This window comes from Apodemus sylvaticus, chromosome 7, assembly GCF_947179515.1.
Source record: "Apodemus sylvaticus chromosome 7, mApoSyl1.1, whole genome shotgun sequence".
Classification (NCBI taxonomy): Eukaryota; Metazoa; Chordata; class Mammalia; order Rodentia; family Muridae; genus Apodemus; species Apodemus sylvaticus.
The window spans coordinates 95,063,148-95,082,138 of NC_067478.1; the positions used below are offsets into that span (position 1 = coordinate 95,063,148).

General features: G+C 40.6%; 1 protein-coding gene across 6 annotated transcripts in view; it reads left to right on the forward strand.

The window, feature by feature from the left end:
- Ccdc15 (coiled-coil domain containing 15) overlaps positions 1–18,991 on the forward strand; it is an 82,697-nt gene that overhangs the window by 49,321 nt on the left and 14,385 nt on the right. The gene's annotated exons all lie outside the window — the stretch shown is intronic.

Consider the following 18,991-nt stretch of genomic DNA (forward strand, 5'->3'; position numbering starts at 1 on the left):
TGATTTCCCCTTTTCTAGCCCCCCCACTCCCCGAAAGTCCCGTAAGCCCCCTTCTCTCCCCCTGTCCTCCCACCCACCCCTTCCCACTTCCCCGTGCTGGTTTTGCCGAATACTGCTTCACTGAGTCTTTCCAGAACAAGGGGCCACTCTTCCTTTCTTCTTGTACCTCATTTGATGTGTAGATTATGTTTTGGGTATTCCAGGTTTCTAGGTTAATATCCACTTATTAGTGAGTGCATACCATGATTCACCTTTTGAGTCTGGGTTACCTCACTTAGTATGATGTTCTCTAGTTCGATCCATTTGCCTAAGAATTTCATGAATTCATTGTTTCTAATGGCTGAATAGTACTCCATTGTGTAGATATACCACATTTTTTGCATCCACTCTTCTGTTGAGGGATACCTGGGTTCTTTCCAGCATCTGGCAATTATAAATAGGGCTGCTATGAACATAGTAGAGCATGTATCCTTATTACATGGTGGGGAATCCTCTGGGTATATGCCCAGGAGTGGTATAGCAGGATCTTCGGGCAGTGAGGTGCCCAGTTTTCGGAGGAACTGCCAGACTGATTTCCAGAGTGGTTGTACCAATTTGCAACCCCACCAGCAGTGAAGAAGTGTTCCTCTTTCTCCACACCCTCTCCAACACCTGCTATCTCCTGAACTTTTAATCTTAGCCATTCTGACTGGTGTAAGGTGAAATCTCAGGGTTGTTTTGATTTGCATTTCCCTAATGACTAATGAAGTTGAGCATTTTTTAAGATGTTTCTCCGCCATCCGAAGTTCTTCAGGTGAGAATTCTTTGTTTAACTCTGTACCCCATTTTTTAATAGGGTTGTTTGGTTTTCTGGAGTCTAACTTCTTGAGTTCTTTATATATATTGGATATTAGCCCTCTATCTGATGTAGGATTGGTGAAGATCTTTTCCCAATTTGTTGGTTGCCGGATTTGTCCTCTTGATGGTGTCCTTTGCCTTACAGAAACTCTGTAATTTTATGAGGTCCCATTTGTCAATTCTTGATCTTAGAGCATACGCTATTGGTGTTCTGTTCAGAAACTTTCTCCCTGTACCGATGTCCTCAAGGGTCTTCCCCAGTTTCTTTTCTATTAGCTTCTGAGTGTCTGGCTTTATGTGGAGGTCCTTGATCCATTTGGATTTGAGCTTAGTACAAGGAGACAAGGATGGATCAATTCGCATTCTTCTGCATGCTGACCTCCAGTTGAACCAGCACCATTTGTTGAAAAGGCTATCTTTTTTCCATTGGATGTTTTCAGCCTCTTTGTCGAGGATCAAGTGGCCATAGGTGTGTGGGTTCATTTCTGGATCTTCAATCCTGTTCCATTGATCCTCCTGCCTGTCACTGTACCAATACCATGCAGTTTTTAACACTATTGTTTTGTAGCATTGCTTGAGGTCAGGGATACTAATTCCCCCAGACTTTCTTTTGTTGCTGAGAATAGTTTTAGCTATCCTGGGTTTTTTGTTATTCCAGATGAATTTGAGAATTGCTCTTTCTAACTCTGTGAAGAATTGAGTTGGGATTTTGATGGGTATTGCATTGAATCTGTAGATTACTTTTGGCAAAATGGCCATTTTAACTATTTTGATTCTACCAATCCATGAGCATGGGAGGTTTTCCCATTTTTTGAGGTCTTCTTCCATTTCCTTCTTCAGAGTCTTGAAGTTCTTGTCATACAGATCTTTCACATGTTTGGTAAGAGTCACCCCAAGGTACTTTATACTGTTTGTGGCTATTGTGAAGGATGTCATTTCCCTAATTTCTTTCTCAGCCTGCTTATCCTTTGAGTATAGGAAGGCTACTGATTTGCTTGAGTTGATTTTATAACCAGCCACTTTGCTGAAGTTGTTTATCAGCTGTAGGAGTTCTCTAGTGGAGTTTTTTGGGTCACTTAGGTACACTATCATGTCATCTGCAAATAATGATAGTTTGACTTCTTCCTTTCCAATTTGTATCCCTTTGACCTCCTTATGTTGTCGAATTGCCTGAGCTAGTACCTCAAGTACAATATTGAAAAGATAAGGAGAAAGGGGGCAGCCTTGTCTGGTCCCTGATTTCAGTGGGATTGCTTCAAGTTTCTCTCCATTTAGTTTGATGCTGGCTACCGGTTTGCTGTATATTGCTTTTACTATGTTTAGGTAAGGGTCTTGAATTCCTGTTCTTTCCAAGACTTTAAGCATGAAAGGATGCTGAATTTTGTCAAATGTTTTTTCAGTATCCAATGAAATGACCATGTGGTTTTTTTCATTGAGTTTGTTTATGTAGTGAATTGCATTGACATATACAGCATAATACTAAACTTTTGCCATATATGAAAGATGAGCAAATTTGCATACTAATTAAATGGATGTGCTTATTTAGTTTTACATAAATAATTATACATTGACTTGAATATTTGACCTTCAGTTCATAGAGGATTTTCAACATTTTTCAGAGTTGATATTTTGAGTTGATAATCATTAATGCTGAGAATGCCCTTCAAATAAATTTGTAGTACAAAATGGCTGAAGTATGTTCATGGTCTTGTTAGATGTTGCTAGAAATTATTTTCTAATCCAAGCCAAAATGTATTTAATAGTTTTTTAAGTGAAATTCAGTTAGCAACTTTTAACAATAATTTTTAAAAATGAAATATTCTAACACAATATAATCTAGAGATTTACTAACTTGGAGCTTCTCAGCTAATGCAATCCTAAGATATAATAATTTCATCTTGAGAAATGATGTAGGAACATACAAAAAGTGTTTGTTTTAAGAACAGGAGATTTTCTATGAAAAACACTGCAATTTACAACATAACAGTACTCTCAGATCTCTGTTGCGGTATCTCAGGTCCGGCTTAGTGGCACGGCATGCTCAGTACATGGTGAGCACTAAACTCAGAATAAAGGCTGGAGGTCATGATGGAACTTTGAATTTTCACTGTTAGGTATTTGAAAATTTTTTCCTTTTGCCAAAATTGTTGTGAGCCATCTATTAAGTTGCCTTATCCTATATGAGAGAGTGGCACACAGTTTTAAGAAATTGGGCACTAGAGAAGCAGACTGAATTCCCGCCCTAAAGAAGACTGTCATCTGCCATGTTTTTGATGAATGGATATGTTTTGAGAGCACAGGTTGCTGGGCATGGTAGCAGTGAGTCTTGGCCAGTGACACCAAGGGGCTTGGAAAACAGGGCAATTCTGGTGGCAAACCAGGCACCCATAGCCAGAGGGCTCCAATAGGGCTGCCTGTGCCTTGCCTTTTCAAGACAGGAGCTCATTATATACCCCAGATTGCTCTCAAATTTCACCTGCCTGAGTGCTGTAACTACAGGCTTGTACTATCATGCCCAACTTGATTGATTGATTGATTGATATTGATTGTTATAGATTGTTATACTGTGGCTCAGACCCTGAGCTTAGCTTTGTACCTGCTATCACACACTTGACTACTGAGATAAACCCTCAACCCCTATGCTATTTCTTCTCCTTCTGCTTCTTGCCTTTGCATTTCTTCCTCCTCTCCCCTACCCCTCCCTCCTCCTCCTGGTGACAGTTCTCCTTCACTACCTTCTCCTTGTTGGGCTTTGTTTTAGAGATTTATTTGTAAGTACATATATGTATGTGTGTCTGTACATGAGTATATGTGTGCACCTGTGAATCCAGAGCAGGATATTTTCCCTGGAGCTGGAGGTATGAGTGAGTGCTGAGAATTGAACTCTAGTGATTGTCAAGAGTAGTGCCTACTCTTAACCACTGGTCTGTCTCTCCATCTCATTTTGTTTGTTTTGTTTTTCAATATTTAGGACATTATGTAGCCCAGGGTATCCTCAAAATCTCCATATAGCCAATTGTGGTCTTGAACCCCTCCTGACACTACTCCTGAATGCTGGAATCACAGGCTTAACCATGATACTTTGCCAGACCATGTATTTCTTTTCCTCCCCCTCCCCCCATCAGTAGACTTTAAGATAATTTTCCTTCTGACTGAATATCCTAGTTCTTTCACAGTAGAATGTACAAGGACACAGGAAGTTTTTATATGACACTCCAGTGGTGAGACTGGATTTCCTTTGGGGGTGTTTGTTATTGTGTATGTCTTTATTTTTATATAATTATATATCTCACTTCCAAGGTATGTAACAATACTGATAATACTGTTGTCTGAAAAACACTTGATAAACTGTGTAAAGGCGGGCAGTAGGGTGGGGTGGATTGTGTGTGTGGTGGGATAGGTTGGTGGGTCCTGGAAGAAATCCTTATGAAGTTATCTAGTGTAGTTTTTGGTAGAGCTCTAATATCTTAACAGTTTTCTTTTCTTTTTGAAGCAGGGTTTTAAGTGGCCGAGGTTGATTTGAACTAAACCTGTAGTTGAGGATGACCTTGAACTCCTGATCCTCCTACTGTACCTCTCAGCTTCTGAAATTGCAGGCATGCTTGGATGGAACCTACAGCTTTGTGTAGTTTAGGCAAGCAGTCAACTAACTGCTGCATCCCTAGCTCAGATAATCTGTGTTCTTAATGTTCTTCAGAATTGTGTACTCTTTCACAATAACAACACTAGGGTTTAAGTAAGAATATTGACTCTGAGGATGTAATACATAGCTATATTTATCTTACTATGTCTTATCTTTTAGCCATAATTATGGTCTGATCAGCATTAAAGATATCTTTCAGTTCTTTGTAGGTCCAATAGGTCAAAGACAGAATAGAAATGCATTTAGCTCAGTTTATTGCTTTTTATCACTGTCTTCTTGTAGATAATCATATCCCCATAGATTTATATTCTTTTTTTTTTTTTGCGGGGGGTTGGATTTGGTTTGTCAAGACAGGGTTTCTCTGTATAGCCCTGGCTGTCCTGGAACTCACTCTGTAGACCAGGCTGGCCTTGAACTCAGAAATCCACCTGCCTCTGCCTCCTAGAGTGCTGGGATTACAGGTGTGTGCCACCACGCCTGGCTAGATTTATATTCTTGACCTCAGGAAATAATATGAGAGTTACTGATTGTTTTATAAGTAGCATCAGAAGGCTTAAAATCATCACATTGACACATAATTAAAAATTTTTTTTTGCTTTTTTCTTGTTGAAGCAACTAAAATGCATTCTTTGATGGAGGTTGTGTGTTTTAACTTGAATGCAAAAAACACTTTCTAAAATAATCATGTGTCTGCTTTGTAAGCATGAATTTATAGCTGCTTCTCTCTGCCCAATTATGAGAATTAGATGATATGGTTTCCACTAATTTAGCAGCTGCTTATGGTGATAAGAGAAATGGAAACCACAACACCAGTCTTTAAAACTCCTACACAGTAGATTTGGCTGAGGAAAATGGAAACAGATAAATAAGTAGATCATCATCATGCTTTGTATTAAGACTTATAAAGCATCCACTCCCAGCTCTGCTTCCTACCTCCTTATAAAATGAAGATAATATTATATATCTTGTAAAGGTGCTGTGTTGATGAAAATAAGGTAGTATCTTATCTGAATGAACTTGACAAAGAGTTTGGAATATAGTACATTTTCAATAGCTGTTAGTAGCTGCTATTATTATAAGACATAAAAGATGACTGTAGAGATGGCTCAGCGGTTAAGAGCACTGGCTGCTCTTCTAGAGGTCCTGAGTTCAATTCCCATCAGCCACAAGGTGACTCACAACCATCTGTAATGAGATCCAATGCCCTCTTCTGGTATATCCAAAGATAGCTACAGTGTACTCATATACATAAAATAAATAAAATCTTTAAAAAGAATGAAAGAAAGATAGAAAGAAAGAAAAGAAAAGAAATAAAGAAAAGGATATGCGAGAGCATAGAAACTGTTTTCAACCAAAATTGAGGGCCTGGATTGCAGAAAGGGGTTGACTTCTCGAACTTAGGTATTGGATTACTAGGAACTGTATGAGATAAAGATGGAATTGTAGGTTAAAGGACTACCATTGCAAAGCAGTGATTTGTAAGATAATATGACATTTCTGGTGTGATCAGAGCTAAATAAATGGCAAGATGTGAGCCTTAAAACGTAAAGACAAGATCATAAAGAGCTTAGTGTGTCAGGAGGAAGTTGGACTTTATACTGAAAACAGAAGCCCAGTTAAAGGCATTGAGGGGGTAGATAAGACTGACGGCTAGGAGGTTATTGAAATAAGACAAGAAAGTGAAGTTAAATTGAAAATATATATGAAACCCTTGTTGTGGATCAGTTACATACAGATTACTGTGCTTAGCTGACTCAGCCATCCTTCACGGTAGCAGTAACTAGCCAGTGTATGAACTGTGCTAGGTACGATACCTAATACTTTAGAGATATTAGCTAATTTGCAGATTTCCATAACATGATAAGCTAGATTTTATTTTTTTCATTTTAAAGATGAGAAAATGAGCCCTAGAAAGGTTGGGCGGTCTGCCTGATGTAAGATTACACTTACAAGTGGCAGAACTGGGACTTTATCCCAGATTTGGTGCCATCACCTGAGTTTAGAAATATTTAACATGGCTTGTCACACGTGACAAGACCAAGGTGGTAAAGAGTAGAAGGCAGTTTTATGAGGGGAATTTAAGGGTGAGTCCTACCTGGCTACCAAGTGAATGAGGTACTGGTAAGCACAGCTCCCAGGAAGAAGTGTGGGTAGAGGGTACTGGGGTATTTGAGCTTGAGGCACATAAAGATTTCAGTAGGAAATGCTAAACTCTTCTTCTGTTATTGTCGTTGTCATTATTAGAGATGGGTCTTATATATCTTAGCTTAGTCTTGAAGTCACTATGTAACTGAGGACAACCCTGAACTCCTAGACTATAGATGCCTGTATGTCCTGAGTGCTGGGATTCCAGGTGTGAACTGCCATGCATGCTGTACAAGTACCCTGTAATTGAGCTACATCCCTAGCCCTTGCTAAGGAGTAATATTTTGAGAATCGGGGAATGGGAGTCATGGAAAGGGCTGGATAGGAAAGCAGTAGGAGCAGAGATTGAGACTGCGCTGGGTTAGGCTGTAGGCTTTAGTCCTGTGGGTCAAAGAGGCAGACTTAGACCTTCTTGAGAAGCTATTTTTCCTAGCAGAGCACCTCTTTCACTTAAGAATAAGTCAGTTTCTCCATCATAGAAACCACATTCTTTCTAGTTTGATCATATTATTAGTGTTGGCAAATGTTCATGATTGCACAGGAAGAAAGTCCAGGGAGTCAAAAGATAACCCCAATTTTCAGTTTGATGCCTTTATTTTAGTTTCACTTTGTAAAGACTTAGTGCTGTGCTTGGCCTTACTGTATGGAAGAGGACTAACTTATGAGAAGAGTTTTTGTAGGGCACAGTGACACACACCTTTAATCCCAGAATTAGGGAGGCAGGGCCAGGTGAATCTCTGTAAATTCAAGGCCAGCCTGGTCTGTATAGTGAGTTCCAAGCTAGCCAAAACTACCTAATGAAACCAGATCTCAAAAAAACAAAACAAAGCAAAACAAAACAAAATTTTTGAGATGTTTCCTTAATTAGAAGGTAATATTTTATATTACTTTATGTACAATTTCATTGTAATTATCAATGTTTTTAGAGTATACTTCAGATGTATAAACATTAGTATCTACTTGTTTAGTTGTGTATACACCCAGTATATTGAATTTATAGACCAATTTGCAGTTTTTCAGATTCTTATCTCTCTTTTATTGAAAAATTGACATTGGTTTGAATGTGCCTTTAACATTACCAGATAGATGTTGTAATAACACTCACACCATTGTTCTGACTTCCTTCCTCTAGTTTCTATTGTCTATTAGTAAAGGGTATGTTTGCATAAGAAGTTTTGAAGACAGTAGAGAATAGAATCGTGTTTATAGAGCAGTTGTTTATCAACCTTTTCTGAAAGTAATCTATGGTAGTAATTCTTATTCTGAGAATTCTGGCCAAAGCTATGGATTTACCTAGGAGAATGCCTATGAGATATCCAGTGGAAATATCAAATTGTCATATAAATAGACTTGGATCCCAGGGGGTGGGAGGATGGGTTGGGGGAAACCAGGAAAGGGTATAACGTTTGAAATGTAAATGAAGAATATATTCAATTTTAAAAATGTGGGGAAAACAACCAAACAACCAACCAAACAAAAAGAGTCATTCTAGTCAGAAGGAACTTCGTATGAAGTTGTTAGTGCCTAAACTATCATCTGTTTTGAATATATCCAGATCTTTTCTTTTGTATTTCGTCATTGAAAGTCTCACTCTGCTTCATTACTGACCTTAACAAGTATGAATGTCCTCAAAGTATGTTTCTTTTTAATTTTTTATTAGATATTTTCTTTATTTACATTTAAAATATTATCCCCTTTCCTCATTTCCCCTCCAAAAACCCCCTATCCCATTCCCCCTCCCCCTGTTCACCAACCCACCCACTCCCACTTTCCTGACCTGGCGTTCCCCTACACTGGGGCATCGAGCCTTCACAGTACCAATGGCTTCTCCTCTCATTGATGTCTAAACCATCCTCTGCTATATATGCAGCTGGAGTCATTGGTCCTTCCATGTGTACTCTTTGGTTGGTGTTTTAGTCCCTGGGAGCTCTGGAGGGACTGGTTGGTACATATTATTGTTCCATCCATTTGCCTAAGAATTTCATGAGTTCATTGTTTTTAATAGCCAAGTAGTACTCCATTGTGTAAATGTACCACATTTTCTGTATCCATTCCTCTGTTGAGGGACATCTGGGTTCTTGAACATGTGTCCTTATTACATGTTGGAGCATCTTCTGGGCATATGCCCAGGAGTGGTATAGCTGGGTCAAAGTATGTTTCTTAACTGACTGTCTTTTGAAAAGTTATTTGGTTAGTGGTCTCTGGAAACCCACTAGTAGGCACACCCACTTGTAGGCACACCAAAGAATGTTTTACTAGTGCCCTATGTGTTCTCAATTCAGTCAAGCTGATCAAGATGAATCATTACAGAGAAGAATTGGGGAGGGATGCTTGGTGGCCACCATGGCATTGCAGATGCAGCAGTTGTAAGCACACTCAAAAGCTTGGGTCACCATAGTATAGTTCACAGTAAAATAAAGTAGTAGTGAGCAGGGCTGGAGAGAAGTAGTGAGCAGGACTCAGGAGTTAAGAGCACTAGTTCTAGAGGACCCAGGTTTGTTTCCCAGAACCAGCATGGTGGTTAACAACCATCTGTAACTCCAGTTCCAGGGGATCTAAAGCAATCTTTCCTCCCCACCCCCGAAAGCATGCCTTTAATCTCAGGAGGCAGGGCAGGCAGATCCTTGTGAGTTCAAGACCAGCCAAGACATCCAGGGCTACACGGAGAAACCGTGTCTTTAAAAAAAAAAAAAAAAAAAAAAAAGACATAACAAAACAAGAATGAAACCAACCCCCCCCACCCCCAACAAACCAAACTGTTCTTTACGCTAGGATCTTTTAGATCCTAGCCCAAAGCCGCTGTCATCCTAAGCTCTCCTGTCATGTGGTGTGTTTTCTGTCTTTTCCTCATTGCCTCGCTTATGCTGAGTGCAGCATATAGTCATTGCGGTCTGTATCTGTGCCTGTGCTGGGTTTTCCACATCCCCTGTCTCACATCCCCATGCCTCACCTGCCTTTAAAGCTTGTCTTTCCTGGTATAAAGAGATTCCCTGTGCCCAGGTTGCAATAATGAGATTTCTCACCTCTGCCCTATTACACCTGTATGTTGTACTGCAGTTTCAGTCATATCATAAAAACAGTTTTTATGTGCTTTGAGAAATACTTGACTTAGATTTACAGGGGTAGCTCAGAAAAGATGGCAAATGTGAGAAGGCAGTTGTGAGAAAATCCTTTTTTAAAGTGGTCATTTCTCTCTCCTGGGAGTGGCTTGTGGTTAGCAGTCAGAATATGGATGAATTGGCTCAACGCTTACAACATCCTGCCTATTTTTCAGGTGCCTGATCTTTTAGTTTTTGTAGAACTTAATTTAATCTAATAAAATGGAGGATTTAATTCCCCCTGGAGCTCACAACCACCCCAGCTCCAGGGTCTCTGACACCTTGCAGGCAGAACATCAAATACATAAAGTAGAATAAATCTTTGGAAAATGTAAGTATGAATTTTCTCTACACGACTTCTCAGATGATAATCTTACTTGCTGTAAAGTAATTTTTAGCAATTGACCTGGACAGCATGTATTTATGACTTCTAGACTTCTATATCTTAACTCAAGATATTTTTCTCATCTTATTTTAGGGGGTTGAACTCACGACTTTGCAGGTCTAAGCATACTTTCTACAACTGTGTTATAACCCTAACATGTCATGTTTCCTAGCCAAAGCTGTTTAAATGTTTTCATTATTTCTTTCATTGCCCTCACTGCTAATTTCCTCTCTAGTTATAATTGGAGATTTAACTAGATATAATTTATTGATGTGCAGTAAACTGTAACGACAGCATAAAAGTTGATAAAGTGTGTATGTGTGTACATTTTGTATATGCATGTGCACACATGTATTTATAGCCTAGAGTATATAATAAGTGTATGCTCAGTTTTTACCTTATATTTTGAGAAAGGGTCTTGCTGAGCCTGGAGCTTAGCATTTCTGCTAGACTGGCTGACTGTCCAGTGACCTGAAAAGATCTACCTGTCTTTTCAGACAGGCCAGAGATGGCATCACCCACAATAGGATGGGCCCTCTATCCTGGGTTAGCAGACACATGCCACTGCACCTGCCTTTTTCTTGGGTGTTGAAAAATCCAAACTAAGACCCTCATGCTGGCATGGCAAACACTTTAATGACTGACTGGGCCAGCTTCCCAGTACCAAAAGTTGATAAGTTTTGAAATATGTAATGTATGAAACCACCATCAGTGTCATGACAGTAAACATACCTGTTGTGCTGGCTAGTTTTATGTCATCTTGACACAGGCTGCAGTCATCTGAAAGGAGGGAACTACAATTAAACAATGTCTCCTCCTGATTGGGCTGTAGGGAATTTTCTTAATTAGTGATTAATGGGGGAGGGCCCATCCTATTGTGGGTGATGCCATTTCTGGCCTTAGTAGTCCAGGGTTCTAAAAGAAAGCAGGCAGAGTAAGCTAGTAATCAGCAACCTTGGTGGCTTCTGCATCCGCTTCTGCCTCTGGGTTCCAGCCCTACTTCAGTTTGTATCCTGACTTCCTTTAGTGATGAGCTGTACTGTAAAAGAGTAAGCCTAGTAAACCAAATGGCTTTTGGTCAAGGTCACAACAATAGTAACCCTAACTAGGTCATCTGGCATCCCCACAACTCTTGTCATGTCCCTTGGCATCCTTCTGTACCCTCCTCTAACCCAGGCAATTCTAGTCTGCTTTTTGAGTGGACTGGTTTGCATATTTTAGAGTTATATTTGAGCATACTTTGGAGATACTATGGGTTTGGTTCCCGAACCACTGCACTAAAGTGAATATCACAAAAAGAAAGCTACTTGGATTGTATTTCCACTGCATATAAAAGATATCTTTTATAGCCTATTAAATGTATAATAGCATTGAATCTAAAAATATATACTATATATACTTTTAAAACATTTTATTGGTTTTTGTGGATTTCAAATCTTGCACCCCAATCCCATTCATCTCCCTGTCACCTTGTACCCAACCCTCCATCCTTGCAATCTTCCCTCCCAAAAGAAGAAAGAAATCTTGTTGTGATATGTCTTAGTTACTGCTGTGAACAGACACCATGACTAAGGCAACTCTTATAAGGACAACATTTAATTGGGACTGGCTGACAGGTTCAGAGGTTCAGTCCATTATCATCAAGGCCAGAGCATGGCAACATCCAGGCAGGCATAGTGCAGGAGTAGCTGAGATTTCTACATCTTCATCTGAAGGCTGCTAGCAGAATACTGGCTTTCAGGCAGCTAGGATGAGGGTCATAAAGCCCACACCCATAGTGACACACCTACTCCAACAGGGCCACACCTTCTAATAGTGCCACTCCCTGGGCTGAGCATATACAAACCATCATGTCCCACTCCTTGGCCCCCAAAGGGTTGTTTAAACACTCGAGTCTATGGGGGCCATATATAAACATAGCATAATGCCAAATACATTAATCCAACTTCCAGAGTCTCCATAGTTTATAGTAGTCTCAACAGTGTTAAAAGTCCAAAGCTCAAGGTCTCTTCTGAGATTCATCCAATCACTTAACTGTAATCCCCAAAGCAAGACAGGAAACCATCTGAGCAAACTCCAAACTCTGCTTCTCCATGTTTGATGTCAAAGCAGTCTTCAGATCTCCAACTCCTTTTTCATCTTTGTTGACTGCAACAAACTTCTTTCTCCTGGGCTGGTTCTACTCCCTGTTTGCAGCTTTTCTCAGCAGATAGCCCATGGCTCTGGCATCTCAAACATCTTGGGGTCTCCAGGGCAACTTCAGTGTTTCAGCTTCTTGTTTCAATGTCTGGGATCCACACATGACCTTCTAGGCTCCTCCAGGGGGCTAGCATCACTTCTCCATCTCTGCCCTCTGTAGCACTCCAAGCTCAGTTTGATCCATTGCCATTCCTGTTCTTGGTGGTCATCCCATGGTACTGGCATCTCCTCCAACACGCTGGGGTCTTCCACTGCAACTAGGCTTCACCAGTAGCCTCTCATAGGCTCTCTTTATGGTTACAAGCCTCAATTCCTTTGCATGATCTCTTTAGTCCTGGGCTATGAACTGCAACTGGGGCTACACCTTCATCAGTGGCCTTCCATGGCCTCTCACAATGCCAAGCCTCAGCTGCTCTTCATGATGCCTTCATGCCTTCAAAACCAGTACCACCTGGAGGACTCTTACACATTACCAAGTATAACTGCAGCCAAAAGGTACAGCCTTGGCTATCTCTGTAACACAGTTTCTTTGTGCTCTCAGAAAACACCTCCCAGAATATTTTACCTCAGTGATGCTGGTCTCTTCTTAATCCCCATTAATTTCTTAGCTCCAGCTAACCAGCATCAATTTTCTCAGTAGTCCCTTTTATTCTGAACTCTAAAGCCAGAGCCATGTGGCCAAAGCAGCCAAATTCTGCTGCTTGTTGGGGCTGGAACATGGCCCCTTGTTCTATTACATTATCACCAGCTTTCTGTTTTCCAGTTCCTTCACTGCCTAAGCTTGGCTGTCCTGGAACTTGCTCTGTAGATTGACTTTGAACGCAGAGATCTGTAAGCACTGGGATTAAAGGTGTGGGCCACCAACCTGGATTTAAGTTTTTCTTTACCTAGAATTTGCTCTGTTCTAGACTGGCCTTGAACTCAGAGATCAGCTTGTCTTTGCCTCCTGGGATTAAAAGCTTGAACTACTGGATCTAAATTTAGCCTGGTAGAATCTTGCCATAGGTAACTACTCCCTTAATTCAATTTAATATCCTTGAACACTGGATCCAGCTACATTTCACATCCTGTTTCCCCTTTAATACTTGAACCATATATTTTATATTTTTCCTTTATCACCTTGCTATGCTTGTTTAAAATGTTCTCCATGAGACTTAACCAGAGAACAAAGTCTCTGTTGGGCTTTTTTTGAGACTTCCTTTGTCAGTGTAATTAATATCAATCTCTTTACCTTAGCCTCAGGTAGACTCTTCAGACAAGGGCAAAAAGTAGCCAAATTCTTCACCAAATTACCACAAAAACACATACTGAAATTCTCCACTGAAACCTCTTGGGCCAGGTCCACACAATTCAGATCATTCTCAGTTACAAAGTCTTCCATATTCCTACTAGGATAGCCCATTAAGTCCCATTTAAATCATTCCACTACTTTCCAAATCCAAAGCCCCAAAATCCAAACAAAAGCATGGTCAAGCCTATCACAGCAATACCCCTCTCTTGGTACTAACTTGTGTCTTAGGGTTTTACTGCTGTGAACAGACACTATGACCAAAGCAACTCTTATAAGGGCAGCATTTAATTGGGGTTGGCTTATAGGTTCAGAGGTTCAGTCCATTATCATCAAGGCAGGAGCATGGTAGCATCCAGGAAGACATGGTGTAGGAGGAGCTGAGAGTTCTACATCTTCATCTAAAGACTGCTAGTAGAATAATGACTTCTAGGCAGCTAGGATGAGCCCACAACCACAGTGACACACCTATTCCAACAGGGCCACACCTACTCCAACAGTGTCACACTTTCTAATAGTGCCACTCCCTGGGCTGAACATAGGCAAACCATCATATGATATCTGTAGTGTGTCACAGTGTATCCCATAGCATACTCTTTTGTCCATAATTGCAATCAGTCATTGATCTGGTTTGAGGCCTTTGGCTTCTCCTGCACTACTTCCAATACTGGAATCTCATGGGATTCCTCTCAGATATCCTGTTGTTGCTCTGTGCCATGTAGATCCTGTAGTTTTGGATCTGGAGGACTGGCCTCTTCATGAGCTCCATTAGTTCATTGATGGGGTAGATGTTGGAGTGGGCCAACTCAAAGCACTGAATCTGAGTCTGAGAGGTATCTGAGCTGGTTAACTCACCTGCTCCCCTGCACCCACACTTCTAGGGCAAGCTTTCCATCACTGCCCTGCCTAGTTCAACCAGTGTTGCAGCCAGCAAAAGACAGAACCAGCTCTCATGTACTTGGTGCTGGCTCACCTGTGTTCAAACCATCAGACCTGCTCTCCTGAGTATTGTAGCAGGTAAGGGGCTGGGCCAGCTTTCCCCATCTTATACCCTCAGGGCTGGCTCACCCACAACCATGCCCTACCACCAGAGTCAGTTCTACTGTGTTGCCCAGTGAAGATGTAGAGTTTCTTGAGTACTGCAGCCCATGAGGGGCAAAGCCAGCTCTTTCGCTCTCGTGTCCCTGGCACCAGCTCTCTGGCCTGCGGAATGTGGCAGGGGGTGAGAGTAGGGAAGAGTATCTCTTCCGCTAACCCACCCCCTGACATCCCCATCTTTCCCACTCCCCCCCTTCAGCCCACCCCTCACTGGACTGGTGGTTGGCTCAGGCTCACTCCCTGCCCAGGCCGCATGGCCCCAGGTAAAGGTTATCTCTGGCAGGGATCATCTTGGCCATGATCTGCTACATGAGGACTGTGGGGTGCTGGATTAGTGGCCGGCTAGAGCTTGCTCCCCAACAGGACCTGGGGGTCCTGGTAAAGGTGGTCTTGTCTCAGGCTCACTCCCCATCCTTTAATCCTAACACTGGGAAGGCAGAGGCAAGAAGATCTCTGTGATTGGAGGCCAGCCTGGTCTATATAGTGAGTTCTAAGCCAGCTAGGGCTACCTAGTGAGACCATGCCTCAAATTCTTTATAAATAAATGTTGACAATCATTTGAGTCTTTAACAAACTGTAATCTTTTTATTAGTTGAATCTCTTTTTCTTATGTTAATGGCTGCTGACTTATCAGAGTGATGGTTACTGAGGATTGGAATGGCTATGGCATTTTTTTAAAATTTATTTTTATTTTGAGACAGGGTCTCTCATTCACTTTGTAGTCCAAGCTGGGCTAGAACTTGCTGTGTAGCTCAGACTAGCCTTGATCTTCTGCAGATTCCTGGATAATAGTTTCTTACAATAAGATAACAGTACTGTTAACTGACTCTTCTTTTTATGAATATATCTCTTTGGTACATGGTACTACTTGATAGCATTTTTCCACAGTAATATTTTCAAATTTAGAGTAAAGGGCTTGGGCTGTTGCTTGGCTGAATTAAAGAGTGATTGCCTAGTGTTGTGTCCCTTGGCTTGATGTGTGGTCCAAGAAAGTAGTAGAAGAGGGGAGAATTGTAACTGGAGGAAAGAGGGAGACTTGTGAGTTAGAGCCCTGCCTGGGCTGTGTAATGAGACCCTGAGCAGAACAAACAAGCAAAGGCTTCTTAAACCCTGCTGCTGCTTCATGAACTAGGTTCTTAAGATGTTGTAAATCCTTCATTTCAACTGTGTTCCCCGCAACGTAAGCAGAAGTAGAATTTTTTTACCAAAACACTGTGTTCCTTGTTCATCTCTTGACTGTAACTCCTGATCATTTGTCATGTCTCTGTCAGAGGTTGGTGGATCTTCAGGCTTCACTTCAAACTCTAGTTTTCATGGTTTTCCCTCTGCAATCTGTAGCTATTTTCTCCACTTTAGGTTTGGATCTCTGAATGTCAACCATAAAGCTTGGCATCAACCTCAGTCAAGATCCGTAATAATATTTTCTTTAGCCTCCTACAGAATGGCTCTTACTGGCAATGAATCCTTTCCAGAACACTTACACTTTACTTTGCCCAGATGAAGCATTAGTCCTACAGATCTAAAACTACAGGATCTGCATGACACAGGGCAACAACAGGATATCTAAGAGGAATCTGATGAGATTCCAGTATTGGAAGTAGTGCAGCAGAAGCCAAAGCCCTCAAACCAGATCAATCAGTCTTGGGGATTGAAGCTCATTATCAACAAAGATTACTCATTTTTTCAGAAGAGCCCTTTTTTCCCCAAAGAAGTACTTTTCAACAGTAGGTTTAAACTTCTGTATAACTAGGCTAAGGATATAGCTCCCCTGGTAGACTGCTTGGCTAGTACACACACACACACACACACACACACACACACACACACGGGTCTGACTGCAGCACCACAGAAATTGTGTGAGAGTACATACCTGTGATCTCAGCACTAAGGAAGAGACAAGAGAGCCAGAAGTCATCCCTTGAGTTCTCATTAGCCTTAATGTCATCTTGACCTATCCTGTACTTCTTTGAAAGAAGCTTTAATTGACGATTTGCCTGGATCAGGTTGGTCCATGGGTGTATCTATGAGGAACTGTGGTTTTTAATTGATGTAGTCTGCAGGCCCAGCCCGCTATGGGTGGGTGCCACTTGTTCCTCAGGCGTGTAGTCCTGAGCTGTATAAAAAGCTAGCTAAGCATGAGCCAGGCAATGAGCCCAAGAGCAAGCCGACAAGCTGCCTTCCTCCATAGTTTCTGGTAATTAGGTTCCTGGTTGACTTCCTGCCTTGACCTCCCTTTATGATGGACTGTGACCTAGAAGTCTAAGACGAAGTAAAGTCTTTTCCATTAAGAAGGGACCAGATATTTTCTCCCAGCAACAGAAAGGAAACTAGAACAGTAGACGACATGAGGAATTCCAGGCCATCCTGGGACACAGGGGCCTGTCACAGAATTTCTTCTAGAAACATTTAAATGGATGTTTTGTCATTTAGGTCTGTCCCATTTAGAACACAAGCAAAGTGTATAATCCTTAGGTCTCTGAGGATTTTCAGGGTGCGAAATGAGCAGTGGCTTTAAGTTAAAGGCACTCTAGCACCTAATGAAATAGACACCTCATACTTTGAGGTTTGTAGCTGGGCATGGACTTGGTCTTAAAGCTCCAGTGAAACTTGCTTACAAGTTTTAGTATGCTTATAGTATGCCTTGTCTTGACTAAATACCTGACATATGAGACAGGTGTGTACTTCAGTCTTAAAAGAAGCTGTCAAACTATTTTCCAAAGTGATAGTATCAATATGACTGCAAACAAAGAAAAGCCACAGATAAGAAGTGGGTCCAATCCAGAAAATGTGTCCTTTAAATTTAGCCTCGCATAGTCTCAGGACATGAACAAAATAGAGACAAATGACTTGAGGAATAGACATTAATTGCCCCTAGCTCCGTTCCCAGTAGGACTTATTATGTCCACCCAAGGCATTATGAACACAGGTTTTACTGCTCACACTTCTGTCAGCATTCTGAGCAAAGAGAATCAAACAACATATTAAGAGGGCAACATATTATTACCAAGGGGGTTGTGCCCCAGGAACAGAGTTTGATTTAACATTTAGTAGAAGGAATGGAGGGAGAGCAGGAAGAAAGCTACATTATTACATTGCAAAATCCAACATCCATTTAAAAAATTTTAAAACCTTTTCAAAAATGGGAAAGATTTTGGCAAAGGACATCTATTGAATAATTTACTGCTAATGTATTTCATATGAAAGACTAAATGCTTTTTTTCCAAACCAGATGGTGCCCATTCTTGTCACATCTATTCAAGTCACACTGAAAGTTCTAGTCAATCTAGCAAGAAAAAGAAATAAAACAGTCTAATTTAGACAAAGAAATGAAGCTGCCTTTATTTGAAAAATGACATGTTCATTTTGTAAAACACCACTGAAATTTGAAAGGGAGTTTTAGTAAGGTTGTAGGGCACATTGCTGTCTCAAACTCCTGTATGCTGTCAACAACCATTAGTGGAAATTTTAAAACAATATCATATTATACCAGACATAGACAGGATAGACATGGGGGCCGCATAGCTCGGTAGTGTCATGCTTCCCTAGTAAGCATAAGGCCCTGGGTTCAGTCCTCAGCTCCAGAAAACAAATAGACAAAATATATTATTTTATTATGTGTGTGTTGAGAGATAATAACTTGTGCCTTTGTTATTCTGATTTGGGATTTTGTTTAGTTTAAGAGTAATAAGGCTAGTGCTGTTGAATGGGAGGGAAGAACTTTGTCCTCTCCAGTCTTTTTGGGTGAGTGACAGCAGGCTGGCTGGCTTTCTTTCTTTCTTTCTTTCTTTCTTTCTTTCTTTCTTTCTTTCTTTTTTCTTTTCTTTTCTTTTCTTTTCTTCCTTTCTTTCTTTCTTTCTTTCTTTCTTTCTTTCTTTCTTTCTTTCTTTCTTTCTTTCTTTCTTTCTTTCTTTCTTTCTTTCTTTCTTTCTTAAGTGTTTGGTAGAACTTGCTTTTAAACCTATGTGATTCTGAACTTTTCACTGTGAAAATCTTAACTATAATTTCATTCTTGCAACTGAAGGACTATAAGTAATGTATATCTTTCACATTGTAACTTCACCAAAGTTGTCAAATTTATTGGCACAAAATTGTCCTGAGCTTTCTATATTACAGTAGACTCAGTAATTATCATTTCATTTATATATTAATAATTTGTATCTTTTCTCTCACAGACTGACTCAACAGTTATTAAAAAACTAATTTTGTTTCCTATTATTTTTGTTTTCAGTTTGACAGTTTGGTCCAGATCTCTGTTATTTCCTTTATTATTTCTTCTCTTATACTTATTTCGAGTTTGA